The sequence below is a fragment of the Anolis sagrei genome, chromosome 6 (assembly GCF_037176765.1).
Source record: "Anolis sagrei isolate rAnoSag1 chromosome 6, rAnoSag1.mat, whole genome shotgun sequence".
Lineage (NCBI taxonomy): Eukaryota > Metazoa > Chordata > Lepidosauria > Squamata > Dactyloidae > Anolis > Anolis sagrei.
The window spans coordinates 36,963,642-36,982,542 of NC_090026.1; the positions used below are offsets into that span (position 1 = coordinate 36,963,642).

General features: G+C 41.0%; 1 long non-coding RNA gene across 1 annotated transcript; it reads right to left on the reverse strand.

Annotated features, from left to right (window-relative positions):
• Positions 1 to 259: 259 nt before the first annotated feature.
• LOC137097367 (uncharacterized) lies at positions 260 to 18,830 on the reverse strand. The gene is made up of 2 exons (XR_010910164.1): positions 18,011 to 18,830; positions 260 to 513 (listed from the first exon to the last, which is right to left on the reverse strand). It is a non-coding gene; the product is annotated as an uncharacterized lncRNA (long non-coding RNA).
• Between the last annotated feature and the right edge of the window lie 71 nt (positions 18,831 to 18,901).

The following is an 18,901-nucleotide window of genomic DNA, read 5'->3' on the forward strand; positions in this document are numbered from 1 at the left end:
TGTCAGGGGAAAACCCTTTTTAACCTTACACACGAGGGGTCCATGGATACTGAGGGGGACTCAACAGCCTGGAGGCCTGGGTATCAATATGAGTGAAGGCTTGCTAAGGGGTTAGTTTGGGTGCAGGAAAGTGGCATTAGGAGAGGGAAAGGGGAGAAGCCCCACAATGCAGGCCCTGAGGGCCGTGGAGCTTGGCTGCAAGACACAAAAGTGGAAGAGAAAAGACTCAAGAGGCAAAGACGATAGAATGAAACAGACATAGAGGATAACGCACCAGAGTGCACATTTATTGAAAGGATTACTTTTTTATAAACTAGTAAAAAGAAAGATGGTTGCTAGAAGACTCCCGGGTGCTAGTAGCTGCTGCTGGGCTCCTTTGTATTCCCGATAATTTGCTCTGCGGGACTCCGGGCTCCAGCTTGCTGTGGCTTTCTCTGCCGCAACCTCAGTAATGTTAATTTATTAATAACTAGCCGTCCCCTACCATACGTTGCTGTGGCCCAGTCTGGTAATCTGGAAAATAAAGTAATGAGAAAGTGTTGGTTTCTAATATATGTAATTTCTTTATGCTTGTGGGTAAACAGTATTTCTTGCTGTTTCTTTGTCAGTGTTGATGTGGAAAGTGTCTGGTTTGCCTACTCTGGAAACAGATCATAGTCCTTCTTTAGGGATCCCTTTCAAATATATGATACTATATCTCTCTGTGTGAGTGAATCATATCTATCTATATCTATGGCTGGATGGCTCTTTGTCAGGAGGGCTCTGATTACATTTTCTTGCCCTGGTGAAGAGAGTTGGACTGGGTGACCTTAAGGATTTTCTGTTGGTCATGGGGGTTCTGTGTGGGAACTTCAGCCCAATTCTGTCATTTGTGGGATTCAGAATGCTTTTTGATGGTAGGTGAACTATAAATCCCAGTAACTACGACTCCCAAATGTCAAGGTCTATTTACCCCAAACTCCATCTGTGTTCGTATTTGGGCATATGGAATATTTGTGCCAAGTTTGGTCCAGATCCACCATTGTTTGAGTCCACAGTGCTCTCTGGATGTAGGTGAACTACAAGTCCCAAACTCAAGGTCAATGCCCACCAAACCCTTCTAGTGTTTTCTGTTGGTCATGGGAGTCCTGTATCCCACATTTGGTTCAATGCCATAATTTGTGGAGTTCAGAATGCTCTTTGATTGTAGGTGAACTATAAATCCCAGCAAACTACAACTCCCAAAGGACAAAATCAAAAGTTTTGAGTGAAGGACATACATTGGGTTGTTAGGTGTATGCTGTCCAAATTTGGTGTCAATTAGCCCACTGGTTTTTGAGTTCTGTTAATCCCACAAACGAACATTACATTTTTATTTATATAGATTTAACAAGGCGTGGGGGGTAGCTCAACATCAAATAGGCTAGTTTAGTGAGTGCAGAATGACTTGTGTTATGCCAGGCATGGACAAATTTCAGTCTTCCAGGTGTTTGGACTTCAGCACCCACAATTCTTAACAGCCAGTACGCTGTTAGGAATTGTGGAAGTCCAAAACATCTGGAGGGCCGAATTTTGTCCATGCCTGGTATATATACAGAGCTTTCTTTTCCAACAGAGGGAAAAGTGTGGTTGTATTAAGACTCAGGAGGAATGACCCTAGAGCTGCGCTGCTGACTTTCAAGCATCTCCTGCCTCAGTAAGTCTTCTGATAGAGCCAGTCTTGAAGAAGAAGCCATTATTAAATAATATGTTCACCCAAGGCAAAATGGATTTTTAAAATGTTTGCATTTCAGATGAGTCATGATAACTACTTTTCTGGAGGTTTTTAAAAAACTTTGATGCATAATATTCACACATTTTTAGAGTTATGTGTGAACATCCTACCTGGTTACGCAATTGCCTCCTGCATGATATACTGCAAGGAAAAGGTTCTAGTTATGCTTGGCGAAATGGAAAATCCAGCCAAATTGAAATGTAATGGGTTTAACGAACTAGAGGCCCCTGAAGAACCAGTGACAACTCATTTTTTTTGTATCAGTTTTATTAAAGCAGGCCTTTGAAATATAATCTGGAGCAGTAGTGAATATGTATATATGTGAAGTACTATGCCAGTGGTTCTCAACCTTCCTAATGCTGTGACCCCTTAATATAGTTCCTCATGTTGTGGTGACCCCCAACCATAACATTGTTTTCTTTGCTACTTCATAACAGTCATTTTACTACTATTATAAATCATAATGTAAATATCCGATATGCAGAATGTATTTTCATTCACTGGAACAAATTTGGCACAAATATTCAATACACCCACATATGAATACTGGTGAGGTTGAGTTTGTCATTTGGGAGTTGTAGTTGCTGGGATTTTCAGTTCGCCTCTAATCAAAGAGCATTCTGAACTCCACCAGTGATGGAATTGAATCAAATCGGGCACACAGAACTCCCATGTCAACAGAAAACACTGGAAGGGTTTGGTGGGCATTGACCTTGAATTTGAGAGTTGTAGTTCACCTATATTCAGAGAGCACTATGGACTCATGCAATGATGGGTCTGGACCTAACTTGGCACAAATATTCAATATGCCCAAATGTGAACATTGGTGGAGTCTGGGGAAAATAGACCTTGACATTTGGGAGTTGGAGTAGTTGGGATTTATAATTCACTACAATCAAAGAACATTCTGAACTCCACCAATGATAGAATTGGGTCAGACTTCCCACATGGCATCCCCATGACCAACATAAAATACTGTGTTTTCTGATTATCTTTGGCGACCCCTCTGACACCCCTTCGCGACCCCTTCAGGGGTCCCGACCCCCAGGTTGAGAAACACTGTACTATGTCTTATTTTTAAATCTTTTTACTGGTAATTATGTTTTAAGTGTCTTAGCTGTTTTAGACCATTTTTTTTAAAAAATATACTATATTACTATACTATATTCTTACATTTTATAATAATAATAATAATAATAATAATAATAATAAAAATTTTTAATTTGTATTCCGCCCTATCTCCCCGAGGAGATTCAGGTAGATATGTCTGGAGAAATGCAGGATAAAAACTCAATAAAGAAAAAGGCAATATTAATATATCTATTCTTGTTTAATTACAGTTTTGAGGTAGATGAATACTTGGGGCACTTATTATTGAAAACTGCCACGAATTGCAACAGGAACAATTGTTTGAAGCACTCATTTCTGAGATTTGTTGCCATCTTGTGGTTGTATTCCACACTAACACACATACACACACACTCTGTGTGTTCTAAACCTAATCATTTATTAAAAGTACCTTTTTTTTTGCTAATCCTACTAACATTTTTTTAAATTAAAAAAACTCAATGTTCCTGTTTGCAGAAGTGACTAAATAACGACTGCTAAAAACACGAACACTCAAGTTACTAGCTTGTAAAAGAAAACAATTTTTGCGCTATGTGTTGTCAAAGGCTTTCATGGTTGGAATCATTGGGTTGCTGTGAGTTTTCCAGGCTGTATGGCCATGTTCCAGAAGCATTATCTCCTGATGTTTTGCCCCATATCTATTCCAGGCATCCACAGATATTTAAACCCCCCTTGCCTGATTTCCAGAGGTTATATCAGGCCCCTTCCACACAGCAGAATGAAACCTGCCGGGCTTCGCACAGCAAGCTAAACCGCCGTGGTGCAGAAAAATCCTGCGGATTGAAAGGTTGCCAGTTTGAGCCGTGTCGGGGTGAGTTCCCACTACTAGTCCCACTCACCTGCCCACCTAGCAGGTCAAAAGCAGAAATGTGAGTAGATAAATAAGTACTATGGATTGTCGAAGGCTTTCATGGCCAAAATCACTGGGTTGTTGTAGTTTTTTTCGGGCTATATGGCCATGTTCTAGAGGCATTCTCTCCTGACATTTTGCCTGCATCTATGGCAAGCATCCTCAGAGGTCGTGAGGTACTGCTTTTAGCAGGGAGGTATAAAGGCTTCCTTAAGTACATTGATCAGAGGATAAACAGTAAAAAAAACCAATCAGTTAAAAACAATCTAAAAACATTAATTATCAAGCCAATAGTTGCATCCAGTCCAATTTCACATCCGAGGTGCTTTCATGCCTGCTGTCCAAAGGCCTGGTCCCAAAACCATGATTTAAATTTCTTCCTAAACGAAAGGAGGGATGATGCTGATTTAATCCCACTGGGGAGCGAGTTCCACAGACAGGGTTTCACCACCGAGAAGGCCCTGTCCCTCATCCCCGCCAAACGCGTTTGTGAAGCTGGCAGGGCCGAGAGCAGGGTCTCCCCGGACGATCTTAAACTATGGGGTGGAACATAGAGGGAGATTATACTTTAAAAGGGCTGAATTGCTGAACCAGCTGACCGAAAGGTTGGCGGTTTGAATCCAGGGAGTGAGGTGAGCTCCTGCTGTTAGCCCCAGCTTCTGTCAACCTAGCAGTTTAAAAACATGCAAATGTGAGTAGATCAATTGGTACCACTTCTGCGGGAAGGTAACGGCGCTCCATGCAGTCATGCCGGCCACATGACCTTGGAGGTGTCTATTGATAACACCGGCTTGTCGGATTAGAAATGGAGATAAACACCACTCCCCAGAGTCGGACATGACTAGATTTAATGTCAGGGGAAAACCTTTACCTTTACCTATGTTTTTTAGCCACTTTGAGTCTCCTTGGGAAGAGAAACAGTGGGGTATAAATAACCATAATAATAATAATAATAATAATAATAATAATAATAATAATAATAATGTCGGACGTGTGATCCAATACAAAACCCAGCATTGTTGTGTACCAATCTTGCTGTGTACCAAATAATAATAGTAATAATTGTATATTGTGTTGTTTTACCAGGCATGGGCAAACTTCAGCCCTCCATATGTTTTGGACTTCAATTCCCACAATTCCTAACATACCTATTGAGACATGTATAAATTCAGTTTAAGAACAAACCTATAGGACGTATTTTGTTTATAACTTGGGGACTGCTTCTTGGTGGGGGATTGGATTGGATGGCCCATGAGGTCTCTTCTAACTCAATGATTCTATGACTGCCAATAATCCAATATAATGCAGATCTGCATTCATGAACTGGATTATATAGATGGGGGCCTATGTCAAGAGGCAGTAGCTTCACCAAGATTGCTGTATTGAATCCCAGTAGAAAGTAAATAAATACTTTGTGAATGAAAGTAAATAAATACTTTGTGAATGAAAGTCATACATCTCCCACTCCTAAGCAATGCCGAAAGTACCGGGGGAAAGGGTAATTTTTGTGCTTGTTGATTTTAAAGCACTACAGAAAGGATTGTGAAGTGGCTTAAACTGAATGCATCAAAAGTGTGGCTTCTGGATTCTATTAAAGGTCCCATCATTTCTCTAACCAATTTCCCCTCATGAACCAAGCACTCTTAGCTGTTTCTGTAGCAACAGTTCTGGCCAAGTAGAGCCACGATTGACAGTCATATGAAGAAATGAGTATCAGTTTCTTCTCTTGTATTGGCCAATGAAGGCAAGGAGGATGGCTTTTTAAAACTTCCCTTTGCTTCCCAAGCTGACGTTTTTGTTGTCCTATGGCAGAGCTGTAGGAAGCCTGGAGAGAAAATAAGATTATCGATTGCAGCAGAAGTGGCACTTGTTTAGAAACAGTATATTGAACTGAGTTTCATCTGCAACAGGTTACTAGCAATTACATTATGGCGTTTGCTCCAGAACTGATGTTAAATGTTGTTTCTCGGCTTCATAAAAGGTGGAATGACAAGAATAATGCTAAAATAAATGCTGCTGAATATGCATAGAGTATTTTTCTGTTGCCAATACAATGGGCCCTGGGCACTGGCTGAGGTTTATTTCCTGTGGATTCCAAAATCAACCCCAGGGGGGGTTGCATAAGGGTGTCAAAGATATATTATATATATTATATATGTAGAGATCATTCTTGGCCCTTGGGAATAAAGAGGGTCTCACATTCCCAATCCCTGTTTTAAAATATCTTTGGTGATTTTGTTTGCCAGAGGCAAACAGTTACTTGTCTTAACACCCACCGACATTCCTCTAACTATCCCACTCCAAAAAGCTTCTTAAACCAGCATTTCTCAACCTGGGGGCCTGGACCCTTGGAGGGGTCACAAGGGGGTGCCAGGGGGGTCACCAAAGACCATCAGAGAACACAGTATTTTCTGTTGGTCATGGGGGTTCTGTGTGGGAAGTTTGGCCCAATTCTAATGTTGGTGGGGTTCAGAATATTATTTGATTGTAGGTGAACTATAAATCCCAGCAACTACAACTCCCAAATTTCAAGATCTATTTTCCCCAAACTCCCAGTGTTCACATTTGGGCATATTGAGTATCCATGCCAAGTTTGGTCCAGATCCAGCATTGTTTTGATTCCACAGTGCTCTCTGGATGTAGATGAACTACAACTCCAAAACTCAAGGTCAATGCCCACCAAACTCTTCCAGTATTTTCTGTCGGTCATGGAAGTCCTGTGTGCCAAGTTTGGCTCAATTCTATCGTTCAGAATTCTCTTTTATTTATTATTTACTTAATTTACTATGCTTCTATACCACCATTCTCAGCCCAAGGGCGACTCATGGCGGTTTACAAAACTGCACAATTCGATGCCCACAACAGTACAAAAATAATTTAAACATTAAAAACATTTAATACAGGTAAAAATTCATTACAATTAACATCAATAACACAATAGAAAACATAAGTCCTCTGATTGTAGGTTAACTATAAATCCCAGCAACTACAACTCCCAAATGATAAAATCAATCCCTCCCCAACCCCACCAATATTCAAATTTGGGGGTATCAGGTATTTACATGTTTTAATGGTTTTTATACATGCTTTTAATATTGTTATGTTGACTGTTTTTAATCGCACTTTTATTACTGTATGGTATCTAATTGTGCCAATCTGTGACCTGCCTTGAGTCGCCGTATGGTCACCTGCGTGAATGCATTTCTGTGTACAAACCCTCACGATCTCTTCGATCATCTGGAGAGGCCCTGCTTGTGCTCCCGCCTTCCTCGCAGGCGCGATTGGTGGAGACGAGGGAGAGGGCCTTCTCGGTGGTGGCCCCCGACTCTGGAACTCACTTCCCAAGGACATCAGGCATGCCCCAACATTGGCAGTCTTTAGGAGGATCCTGAAAACGTGGCTGTTTCAGTGTGCCTTCCCGGAATAAGGAAACAATTTCCTGCAATATGTCCTCAGAATGCACTTTAACTATTGGATTGGGTCGGACTTCACTCTCCTCACTTCTTTTAAAACCCTCCTACCAGATTTATCCTACCTTGTTCATGCCCAGTGTTTATTTTTTAAATTTTAAACTATTACATTTGGCCCAGCCATAGGTTTTTTTAATCCTTGTGTGTTATTGTTTATTGCTTATTGTTTATATGTGGTTTATATTAATTGTATTGCACTGTATCGTTTTTGTTTGTTGCTTTCTTGTTTTATTGATGTGTTGTTGGACTTGGCCTCATGTAAGCCGTTCTGAGTCCCTTGGTGAGATGGTGGTGGGGTATAAATAAAGTATTATTATTATTATTATTATTATTATTATCTGGAGCCCCCGGTGGCGCAGTGGGTTAAACCCCTGTGCCGGCAGGACTGAAGACCGACAGGTCACAGGTTCGAATCCGGGGAGAGACGGATGAGCTCCCTCTATCAGCTCCAGCTCCTCATGCGGGGACATGAGAGAAGCCTCCCACAAGGATGATAAAAACATCAAATCATCCAGGTGTCCCCTGGGCAACATCCTTGCAGAAGGCCAATTCTCTCACACCAGAAGCGACTTGCAGTTTCTCAAGTCGCTCCTGACACGACAAAAAATTATTATTATTATTATTATTATTATTATTATTATTATTAAAGGCAGGCTATAAATGTCACAAATAAATAAATAAATAAAATTGTGCCAAATTTGGTCAATCCTGCATCTCAGATATTGACATTACGATTCATAACAGTAGCAAAATTACAGTTGTGAAGTAGCAACAAAAACAGTTTTATGGTTGAGGGTCACCACAACATGAGGAACTGTATTAAGGAGTCACAGCATTAGGAAGGTTGTGAACTACTGAATAGATGCTCAACATTTACATACAGTGGCATAGTAAAATGGGGTCCCTTATATAAAATGACAACATCCAGGTTTGTTTATGGGACTTAAAAAATATTTTCAAGCCATGGATGTTTCAATCCATGGATACAGAGAGTGAACTCTGTATCCATGGCAGCAGAATGTAATGCAAGCCATGTTTTCCAGTGGTTTAAATGAGGAGTTGGGGACGCAGTTTTGAAATGTGGTGTGATAAAAGCCATAGTAAAGACAACAACCCTCTCTAATGTGGCACCTCAAAGTCTTAGATGAGAGTGAGGGAGAGCCAGGGTGATTTTGTGATAAAGAGTACTGAATGTGGACTGGAAAGTTCCATCATTTAGTTCCCACTGAGCCATGAAATCTATTGTCTGACCTTAGGCCTGATCTGTTCATTATACTGCCTTTCATCAAGAAAAGAGCCAAGTCAGCTCACAACATGGATTAAAACATAATGGAGCTAAAGCAAGCATAATAGCAAAGAACAGCTTAGAAGTAATTAAATAAACTGTCCTAATAAAAACAACATTGGTGTTAAACAGTTCAAAAACATTTAAAATAATGAGGACAGGAGTACGGCACCCTCTCTATTAAAAGACACCCCACAGCAACAGGTTTATAGTTCTAATTCCTGTCTGAATAGAAATTTATTTATTTATTTATTTATTTTACCATATTAATATACTGCCATTCTCAGCCCAAGGGCGACTCAGGGTGGTTTACAAACGGCACGATTCGATGCCCGCAATAACATAAAAACAATTAAAACATTTAGCATAAATATCATAAAATAAAATAAAATAATAAAACCAATAAAAGTCTGAGGAAATAGCTATATAAATAAAAATGTAATGTTCGTTTGTGGGATTAACAGAACTCAAAAACCACTGGGGGAATTGACACCAAATTTGGACATGATACACCTATCAATGTTGCCACATCATGAGGAGACAGCAAAGCCTAGAGAAGACAATTATGCTGGGGAAAGTGGAAGGTAAAAGGAAGAGGGGCCGACCAAGGGCAAGATGGATGGATGGCATCCTTGAAGTGACTGGACTGACCTTGAAGGAGCTGGAGGTGGTGACGGCCGACAGGGAGCTCTGGCGTGGGCTGGTCCATGAGGTCATGAAGAGATGGAGACGACTGAACGAATGAACAACAAACACCTATCAACCCAATGTATGTCCTTCACTCAAAAAACAAACAAACAACTAAAACAAAAAGCAGAAAGGACCTCTAAACTGCATGGCCACAAAGGAGAAATGGAATACCCAGAAAGAGACCCATGGCTATGCCCCCTCCTCCGCCCGGCTTTAAACAGCCCGCCGTTAAAGCATGAGGAGCCAGGTGTGTGTGCACAGCCACACACACACAAGTGACAGTGGGCACCATGGGAGTGGAGGTGGAGGCTTGCCGCATGGAGTCCTTTCTCTTTCCCTGCTATGTCAGGAGGGCAGTCTGCTCCTCCTCCTCCTTTCCCTGTTGGAAGAGGAAGGGGCGGATGAGTGGCAGCGGCAGCAGCGGAGCCCCCAGGCAAGGAAGAAGGGGAGGAGGAGGAGGCGAGGAAGGTCAACGGTGCTTGAGTGAAGGACCTTCCTTCTCTCCCTCACTCCCTTCCATTCTTTCCTCCCTCTCCTTCCTCCCTCTCTTTCTTTCCTTTTCTTCCTTTCTTCCTTCTCCTTCCTTTCCTTCTTTCCCTCCTTTCCTTCTTCCCTGTCCCTCCTTCCTTCTTCCCTTCCTTCCTTCCTTCCTGTCCCTCCTTCTTTCTTTTCCTTCCTTCCCTTCTTTCTCTCCTTCCCTCCCTCCCTCTCTTTTTCCTTCCTTCCTGTCCCTCCCTCCTTCCTTCTTCGTTTCCTTCTTTCTATGTAAGATATAAATACAATATTAAATGAGACAGTCAAGAAGACTGTCAAGAAGAAAGAGGGAAGGAATGAAGGAGAGAAAGGGAGAAAGGGAGAAGGAAGGAAGGAGAGAAGGAGGGGGGGGGGAAGAAGGAAGGAAAGAAAGAAAGGTAGAGAAGCAAGGAAGGAGGGAAGGAAATAAAAAGTGAAAGGAAAAAGAGAGGAAAGGAAGGAGAGAAGGAACGAAAGATAGGGAAGGAAGGCAGTAAGGAAGGAGAGAAGGAAGGATGTAACCAAAGAGCAAAGAAAGGGAGGAAAGAAACAGGTAGAGATGGAAGAAAGAAGAGAATTAGGGAAAGAAAAAGAGGAAAGGAAAGAAAGAGGAAAGGAAGGAGAGAAAGGAGGAGGGAAGGTTGGCCACAGAAATGCGTGGCAGGTACAGCTAGTAGAAATATAAGCAGCTATGAAGGCTGTTATGAAGATGGAGGAAAAATTTATTTATGCCCTTGTGCTCCTTGGAGGATGTAGGTATAATGAATTAACACCTTAGTTTTGGTATAAGCTTGGACAGAAGTCTTCTTTATCAGATGCAAGGACTTCGGTTATTCAGAGCACATGCCAAAATTGAGCTGTCAGTCCTTAAGAAGATATAAATACCTTTGAATTTGCTATGCCACAACTACCACTGGAAACTATATCAAAGAGTGTATTTGAGCAAGTGCACAAGACCCTGTGTTCACTGCTCAGAAACCATGTCTTGATAGCATATCAGAAGTCTGTAACTTGAAGCTCTATAAAGCCTTTGGCCTTCTCTGCCAAAGGGTCCTGGTGCCTCACCAAACTACAAATCCCCAAATCCTATAGCATTGAGCTGCGACAGTTAAAGTGGTGTCAAACTGCACTGATCCTATAGTGTAGATCACTGGTTCCCAACCTTTTTTTGACCAGGGAACCACTTGGCCAGGGACCACTTTGACCAGGAACCACTCTATGCATTAACATTGATGACTGAATATGTATTAATATGCACAATATGCATTAATATTGATGACTGAAGAAGAGGAATCAGAAATGTTATATCTAAAGTAGTGGTTTCCAACCTTTGTTTGACCAGCGACCACTTTGACCAAGGATCATTCTCCAGCATTAGTACCAAAACAGTTACTAATCAGTTTTTGGTCAACTTTAGATTCGGTTTGGTTATTATGGGTGCTGATTCAGAAAATTGCATTGGATAGACCACATCAGCTCTAGTTTCTGATACAGAACATATGCTATCCAGCCCAAAGAAAATCATATTTAATAATCTATAGCTGATGTGGTAGTAGTAATATTTTATGGGTAGTTAGCCTCTATAGACATCCCCGTTACTTCGGCTCTATAAGAGGGTTTTGCAAGAACAATCACTCTCGTTGCTGTGTCGTTTCGAGGCAATGGTATAGTAATGGTGAGGCCGTGAAAATAAGGAAAAGCAACTGGGCAGTCAACCTCTCACATACACTCTGCACTTGTTATCTATTCTTGTTTTAATTATTTTATTTACTTGCCATATTTATATCCTGAAGGGACCTCAGAGCGCCGCATATAGAGGCACAATTCGATGTCATGCATTACATACAATACATACAATACATATCTAGCAAATAAAAACATATACATTAAAACACTCACTAAAAACATTATAAAATTATAAAATCACACAATCCAATATTGTAGTCCAGGCCATTCCAGTTATTATTGCACCACCCCATGTTCACATATTGCACTAATCAATCAATCCCAACGCTTGGTCCCACATCAATATTCAGTTTTTTCCTAAAGGTCAAGAGGGAGGGGGCTAACCTGATATCACTAGGCAGGGAGTTCCACAGCCGAGGAGCCACCACTGAGAAGGCCCTGTCTCTCATCCCCACCAATTTTGCCTTTCTGTTAGTCCTAAAAGGCTGCATGCAATTCAAAGTCCAACTTCACTTTGTAGGCTGTAGTGTTTTGAGAGGCAGGCCTTAGAAATCACTTTGCATATTCCTGGAGCAATCAATTCTGCTTCTGAAACTAAGTTCCTTTCTCCCTTCTTATGTCACCAGCCCCACTAAACTCCCATAGTGGCAACTGTTCCTGTTGAGTCCTGGCTGTAGTTATGTCCCTAATTTCCCTTGTATAACCACTTATTCCAAGATTATACTTTCCCTCTAAGTGAAGAGTAGTCATACAATAGTTACAAGCTGGGTAGATGCAAGGAATGCTGTGAATGTAGCGTACCTGGATTTCAGTAAGACTTTTGACATGACCTTCTGGCAAACAAACTAGTCAAATGTGGTTAGGAAGAACTATGATTAGGATCTGTAATTGGTGAAATGAATGAACCCAACGGGTGCTCACCAATGCTTCCTCTTTGTCCTGGAAAGAAGTGATGAGTGGAGTGCCATAAGCAGGGTTCCATCCTGGGTCCAGTTCTGTTCAACATCTTTATTAATGACTTACATGAAGGCTTAGAAGGCATGATCATCAAGTTTGCAGATGACACCAAATTGGGAGGGATAGTCAATACAGGAGCAGAATTAAAAACGATCTTAACAAATTAGAGAGATAGACCAAAACTAACAAGATGAAGTTAAACAGGGACAAATGCAAGATACTCCACTTAGGCAGAAAGAATAAAATGCAAAGATACAGAATGGGGGATGTGTGGCTCATGTGAAAAAGATCTTGGAGTCCTCATGGACAACAAGTTAAACATGAGCCAACAATATGATGTGGCGGCAAAAAAGGCCAACAGGATTTTGGCTTGCATCAATAGGAGTATAATGTCTAGATCCAGAGAAGCCATGGTATCCCTCTTTTCTGCCTTGGTCAGACCACACCTGGAATACTGTGTCCAATTCTGGGCGCTGCAATGTAAGGGAGATGTTGACAAACTGGCAACTAAATGATCAAGGGTCTGGAGAACAAGCCCTATGAGGAGCTGCTGAAATAACTTGGTATGTCTTGCATGCAGAAGATAAGGCTGAAAGGGGACATGATGAGGGCCATGTATAAATATGTGAGGGGAAGTCATAGGGAGGAGGGAGCAGGCTTGTTTTCTGCTGCCCTGATGACTAAGATGTGGAACAATGGCTTCAAATTACAGGAAAGGAGATTCCACCTGAACATTAGGAAGAACTCTCTGTGAGAGCTGTTGTGCAGTGGAACTCTCTGCCCCGGAGTATGGTGGAGGCTCCTTCTTTGGGAACTTTTAAGCAGAAGCTGGATGGTCATCTGTCAGGGGTGCTTTGAATGCAATTTTCCTGCTTATTGGCAGTGGGTTGGGCTGGATAGCCCATGAGGTCTCTTCCAATTATATGATTCAATATCACACAGAGCCTTCAGTGGCTGTCATGATATTGTCTACTGGGTACAATTTTAATCTATATTATTTCCAAGAAGGATACAGTGACATTCCCTCCCTCCTTCATTACTGTGCTTTCCACGTTATTCACCTAAGTCTCAGGTGAATAAAAAGGAAGAGATAAAGAGAGAGAGGTTTGCTGGATGGTTTCTAGATTGGTGGTGGTTTCATAGTTGTGCCTCATCAAATGTTATAATTAAATCCAGATATTGTCTTTCTTTTCTAGTTCTGCTGTATCTTCCCATTGCCTCTCTCATCTCTTTCTTACCAGGGGAGGGGACATAAAAAAGGTCAGAAAAAAATTGACTTCACAAGATATCTATTTCATAGTCCCACCTAACCCTGACTTGGCCATAGAGGTGCTTCAAATATTTCTTTGTGCAGGATTGATCATATCACTTGGTAGAGAAAGGTTGCCATTTCAGCAGCACATTTTGGATTATGTGTCAGGGCAGCAAATTATTAGTTATGAGCAAAGGGAGAGGGGATAATGGGATTTTCTGCCTCCTGTGATAAAATAGTATGTGTGGCTTTCAGTACTGTGTATTTTGACTTCTCTGTGTGTGTTGGGGCTGGTGGTGTATATTACTGTTGTATATGAGACAGAAAAACATCTTTTGGACCCAATCTTTGGATCTTTAAAAGCATACCAACATTTATAGCCATCCTTTAGCTTTTGCCTCTGAGATTTCTTCCTTAATAATTTTAGATATTTTGTTGCTGAATGTTGTACCCAACCTTGAGAAAGCAAAGAGGTTGAAGAACTTGGGCTTGCTAGATATTACTGAACTGTTTTGCTCATCCTCTGTGCTCCTTTGCCATAGGAAATAGGCTTCATAGCAATTGTAGTGCAGCAACATTTGAAGGCCTAACTTTGTTTTGAAGGAGTGGACAGACATCAGGCATCTCTGATCACTTTTATTTTTATTAGAGCCTCAAAATTCATCAACCAAGGCCAAGTGCAGAAAACATATACATAGAATTAAATATTTTTAGTCCAGGATTTTTTTAAAAAATATTAGAGGTTAGCAGTCCTTTACACATAAATCTGATCTTAGATAGGCTCTCCTAAGATTTCTTCATTGCAGTGTTACGATTCAGTGGGGATTAAAGTTACAGTAGAGTTTCGCTCATCCAACCTTCGCTCATCCAACATTCTGTATTATCCAATCCAGTCTGCCTTCTGCTCGGATCCACAGCTGTTTCAATACATTGGTGCTAAATTCGTAAACACAGTAATTACTACATAACGTTGCTGTGAATTGAACTGCTTTTTCTGTCAATTTGTTGCAAAACATGATGTTTTGGAGTTTAATTTGTAAAATCATAACGTAATTTGACATTTAATAGGCTTTTCCTTAATCCCTCCTTATTATCCAACGTTTTTACTTATCCAACGTTCTGCCAGCCTATTTATGTTGGATAAGCAAAACTCTACTGTTGTTGTTTCTGATATTAAATAAGTGATGTAATCTAAAGTGAAATCACCAAAGATCTACCAGTGGATCTTGATCTGTCTTCAGCACACCTTAAAGAAAACCCTGTGAGCATTATACTCTATTTGAAGGCAACCCCTCATACACACACACACACCATCCCCTGCCATGCATTGCTGTGGCCCAGTCTGGTGATGTGGAAAATAAAGTAATGAGAAAGTGTTGGTTTCTAATATATATAATTTCTTTATGCTTGTGTTGATGTAGAGATTGTCTGGTTGGCCTACTCTGGAACATGCAACATAGAATTGTCCTTGCTTAGGGGTCCCTTTCAAATCTATGATACCATAACTGTGTGTGTGTGAATCCTATCTATCCATCTATCCATCTATCCATCCATCCATCCATCCATCCATCCATCCATCCATCCATCTATCTATCTATCTATCTATCTAATCTATGTCTGGATGGCTCTTTGTCAGGAGGGCTTTGATTACTTTTTCTTGCCCTGGTGAAGGGAGTTGGACTCGATGGCCTTAAGTATTTTCTGTTGGTTATGGGGACTTTGTGTGGGAAGTTTGCCCCAATTCTGTCGTTGGTGGGGTTCAGAATGCTCTTTGATTGTAGGCAAACTATAAATCCCAGTAACTACAACTCCCAAATGTCAAAGTCTATTTTCCCCAAACTCCATTTGTGTTCATATTTGGGCATATGGAATATTCGTGTCAATCCAGATCCATCATTGTTTGAGTTCACAGGGCTCTCTGGATGTAGATGAACTACAACTCCCAAATTCAAGGTTAATGCCCACCAAGCCCTTCTAGTGTTTTCTGTTGGTTATGGGAGTCCTGTGTGCCACGTTTGGTTCAATTCCATCACTGGTGGAGTTCAGAATGCTCTTTCATTGTAGGTAAACTATAAATCCCAGCAACTACAACTCCCAAATGACAAAATCAAAAATTTTGAGTGATGGTTACTCCTTGGGTTTGTAGGTGTCTTGTAGCCAAATTTGGCGGCAATTCCTCCAGTGGCTTTTGAGTTATGTTAATCTCACAAACTAACATTACACACACATACACATGATCCCACTCTATATTTATTTACTTAGAAATAAGTCCATTACTTTAGTAAAATTCAAGTGAACATGCCCGGGATTAGTTTGTGAGCTATGTGACATCTCTGCATGCCCAGCCATGCATGCAGTACATAAACTGCTCAGTGTGTGCACGTGTAATGCAGAATCTAAGAAAATAAATGTATTACTGTCAGTAACTACCAGATGGGCAGATATACATAAATTCAAAGGGATGAAGAGAAAGTTATAAAAAGGCGTCCTTCCAGACTGGCCCTTTATCCCAGGACCTGATCACAGGTTTTCTGCTTTAACCTGGATTATGTAAGTCCCCAATGCCAGATACTCTGGGATAAACAGAAAACCTGGGATCAGATCCTGGGATATAGAGCCTCTCTGGAAGGGCCCTAAGTCTTGTTAATATGTGTGCAGTGATTACCACAGCCACTGGCAGAACGTTGGATACTACTGCTGTTAAAATAATGTACCCGCCTGCACAGTAGAACTGTTTGTGCTGAAATTCCCTTTTCTGTGCAACTATTAAAAGCTCAGGAACTCTGTCTTTTTGTCATAGAGCAAACCTAGATTGTGCAAACTGGAAGCAAGGCCCAAAGGGAAAGAGCTGCAGTTAATTCATCCAAATAACAGCAGGAATGATTTTTTAAAAGTAACCTTGGTACTTCATCTCATATTTTCTGATAGAGGCAGTGCAGTATAGCAAATAAAACATTGATCTGGACCTGTTTCAAATCCCCACTAGCTACAATCTCACTGACCCAGTCCTAGTCCCTCGATGCAAAATCCACTTCATAGAGTTAGTGCGAGGATCAAATAAGATCCAGGCATCCTGCCTTTGGCTCTTTAGACAAACAGGATCATACAAATTCTGTTGGTAAATGGTAAAAACAGGTGCAATACAAATTTTGTAGGTAAAATTCTTAATAACATGAATAGAAAAGCACTAAAGTAGTAAAGTGCAGGCTGAATAAATACTAGATTCTGCATATATGCATGAATATATCATATATTCTATATTTTGAGCAATATATTAAGAGCCTGTTATTATGCACTGTAAGGTAAAGGTAAAAGTTGTCCCTTGACATTAAATCTAATTGTGTTCGACTTGGGGATGGTGATCATCTCCATTTCTAGGCTGAAGAACCAGCATTGTTCATAGATACCGTCTAGGTCATGTGGCCAGCACACACCATTACGTTCCCACAGAAGTGGTATCTATTGATCTGCTCACACTTTTTGAACTGCTAGGTTGGCAGAAGCTGGGGCTAATAGCGGGAGCTCACCCTGCTCCCTGGATTCAAACCGCTGGCCTTTTGGTCAGCAAGTTCAGCAGCTCAGCAGTTTAACCCACTGCACCACAGGGGGCTCCTATTATGTACTGTATATCCCATTTATTTCAATAAGTGAGGCTGAAGTAAATGTTTAATTAAAATTAAGTGAACTTGCTTGGTAAATGGCAAAAACAGTTTCATACAAATTTTGTGGGTGAAATTCATAATAACATAAATAGGAAAGAACCAAAGTAGTAAAGTGCAGGCTGAATAAATACTAACTCTTGCATCTATGCATTAATATTCCATATATTCTATATTATGAGCATTATTTTAAGAGTCTGATATTATGTACTTTGATATCCCATTTATTTCAATTAGTGAGGGTGAAGTAAATGCTTAATTCAAATCAAGTGAACTTGCAGCACAGCCTCATGCATACTGAGAAGCAAACCTTACTGTGTTCAATAGGATTTGTCATCTAGTTGTGTACCAAATGTAACAGCCTCACAGTGCAATCGCATATATACATATATGCATGGAAATGAGTCCCCTGGCTAAACTGAAAATTTGTATAAAATTATCATCTGAAAATGACTATTTTTGGCTGAATCTTTCCTTGAGTGTGTTTACAATATACCGCTATGTATATTGCAGTGAAATTCAAAATAGATGTTAATGAGCATTCTCTAACACTGTTGACAAGCTCAAATGAATTTTGTCAAGAGAAAGAGAGAGATGTATTTACCCACGCTTCCTCATGCACGCCTGCACACACACACACACACACACACACACACACACACGAGTACTGACACACAACCGCTAACATCCACTAGTCTGTTTTGAGACATCAACAAAAATGTGTTGGCAATTGTCAATATACAGGTGTGATTACTGCCATTACTTACCAAATTCCAGGAAGCTGTTTCACGTTATCATGTAAATCTTAGTAGAAATCAAAACAAATTTGCCTTGCATTGTGACATACCCTGGTGTTGATTTCTTTCTTCTCCTTTTTCTCAGATCCAGCAGCCTGGATTTTAAATGAGGAAGAATTGAATTGTGAAGCTTTCCTGTGGAGTGTCCTGTTAAGACAGATGGCAAACATTAAAGGGTAGAAAAGGCAAACCTATTCGTTGCCGACAAGTGCAATTTTGTTCGTGCGTTTTCCAGTGCATCCTTCCAGGCGAACATCCTTTGAGTTCAGCTCTGACTGTTTTTACCGTTGTTGCAACAACTGTTCAGCCTGCGAATGTCAAATCTTTTCCAGATGCTTTGGGTATGGTGCTGTGGCCTGGTCCTATTAAACCCTTTGTCCTGTGAGTTTTGTCCTTCTCCTCCTCGGCTTTGTTTCTGATGAACTCCCAGGCTCTCCACTGCTTGGTTTTGGACAGGGATTCGTCCTGAAAGGAGAGAGCAGAGAAAGACGCTGGAATCCAACAGCCTGGAAAATAATGTGCAGGGAGTTGGCGGGGGCAAGGGGGGATTCGTCTTGCTGCTTCATCAACAGCCTCACTCCATTCTGCAGTCTGCTGGCTCAGAGACAGACAGGAACATCCTTAAACACAAAATGTTAGATGATATTTTGCAAGCTTTGACTTAGTTAGCTGATGTGTTGCAAGCAGCTTAGCATATTCTCATGCCTCCCCCCCCCCCCCACATAAGCACACACATTGGTAATCTCATCACTACCCTGTGTGTGTGTGTGTGTGTGTGTGTATGTGTGTGTGTGTGTGTGAAGAGAGAGAGAGAGAGAGAAGGAAAGGGGCGGGCGTTCTTACCATTGGCCAATCCTCTCC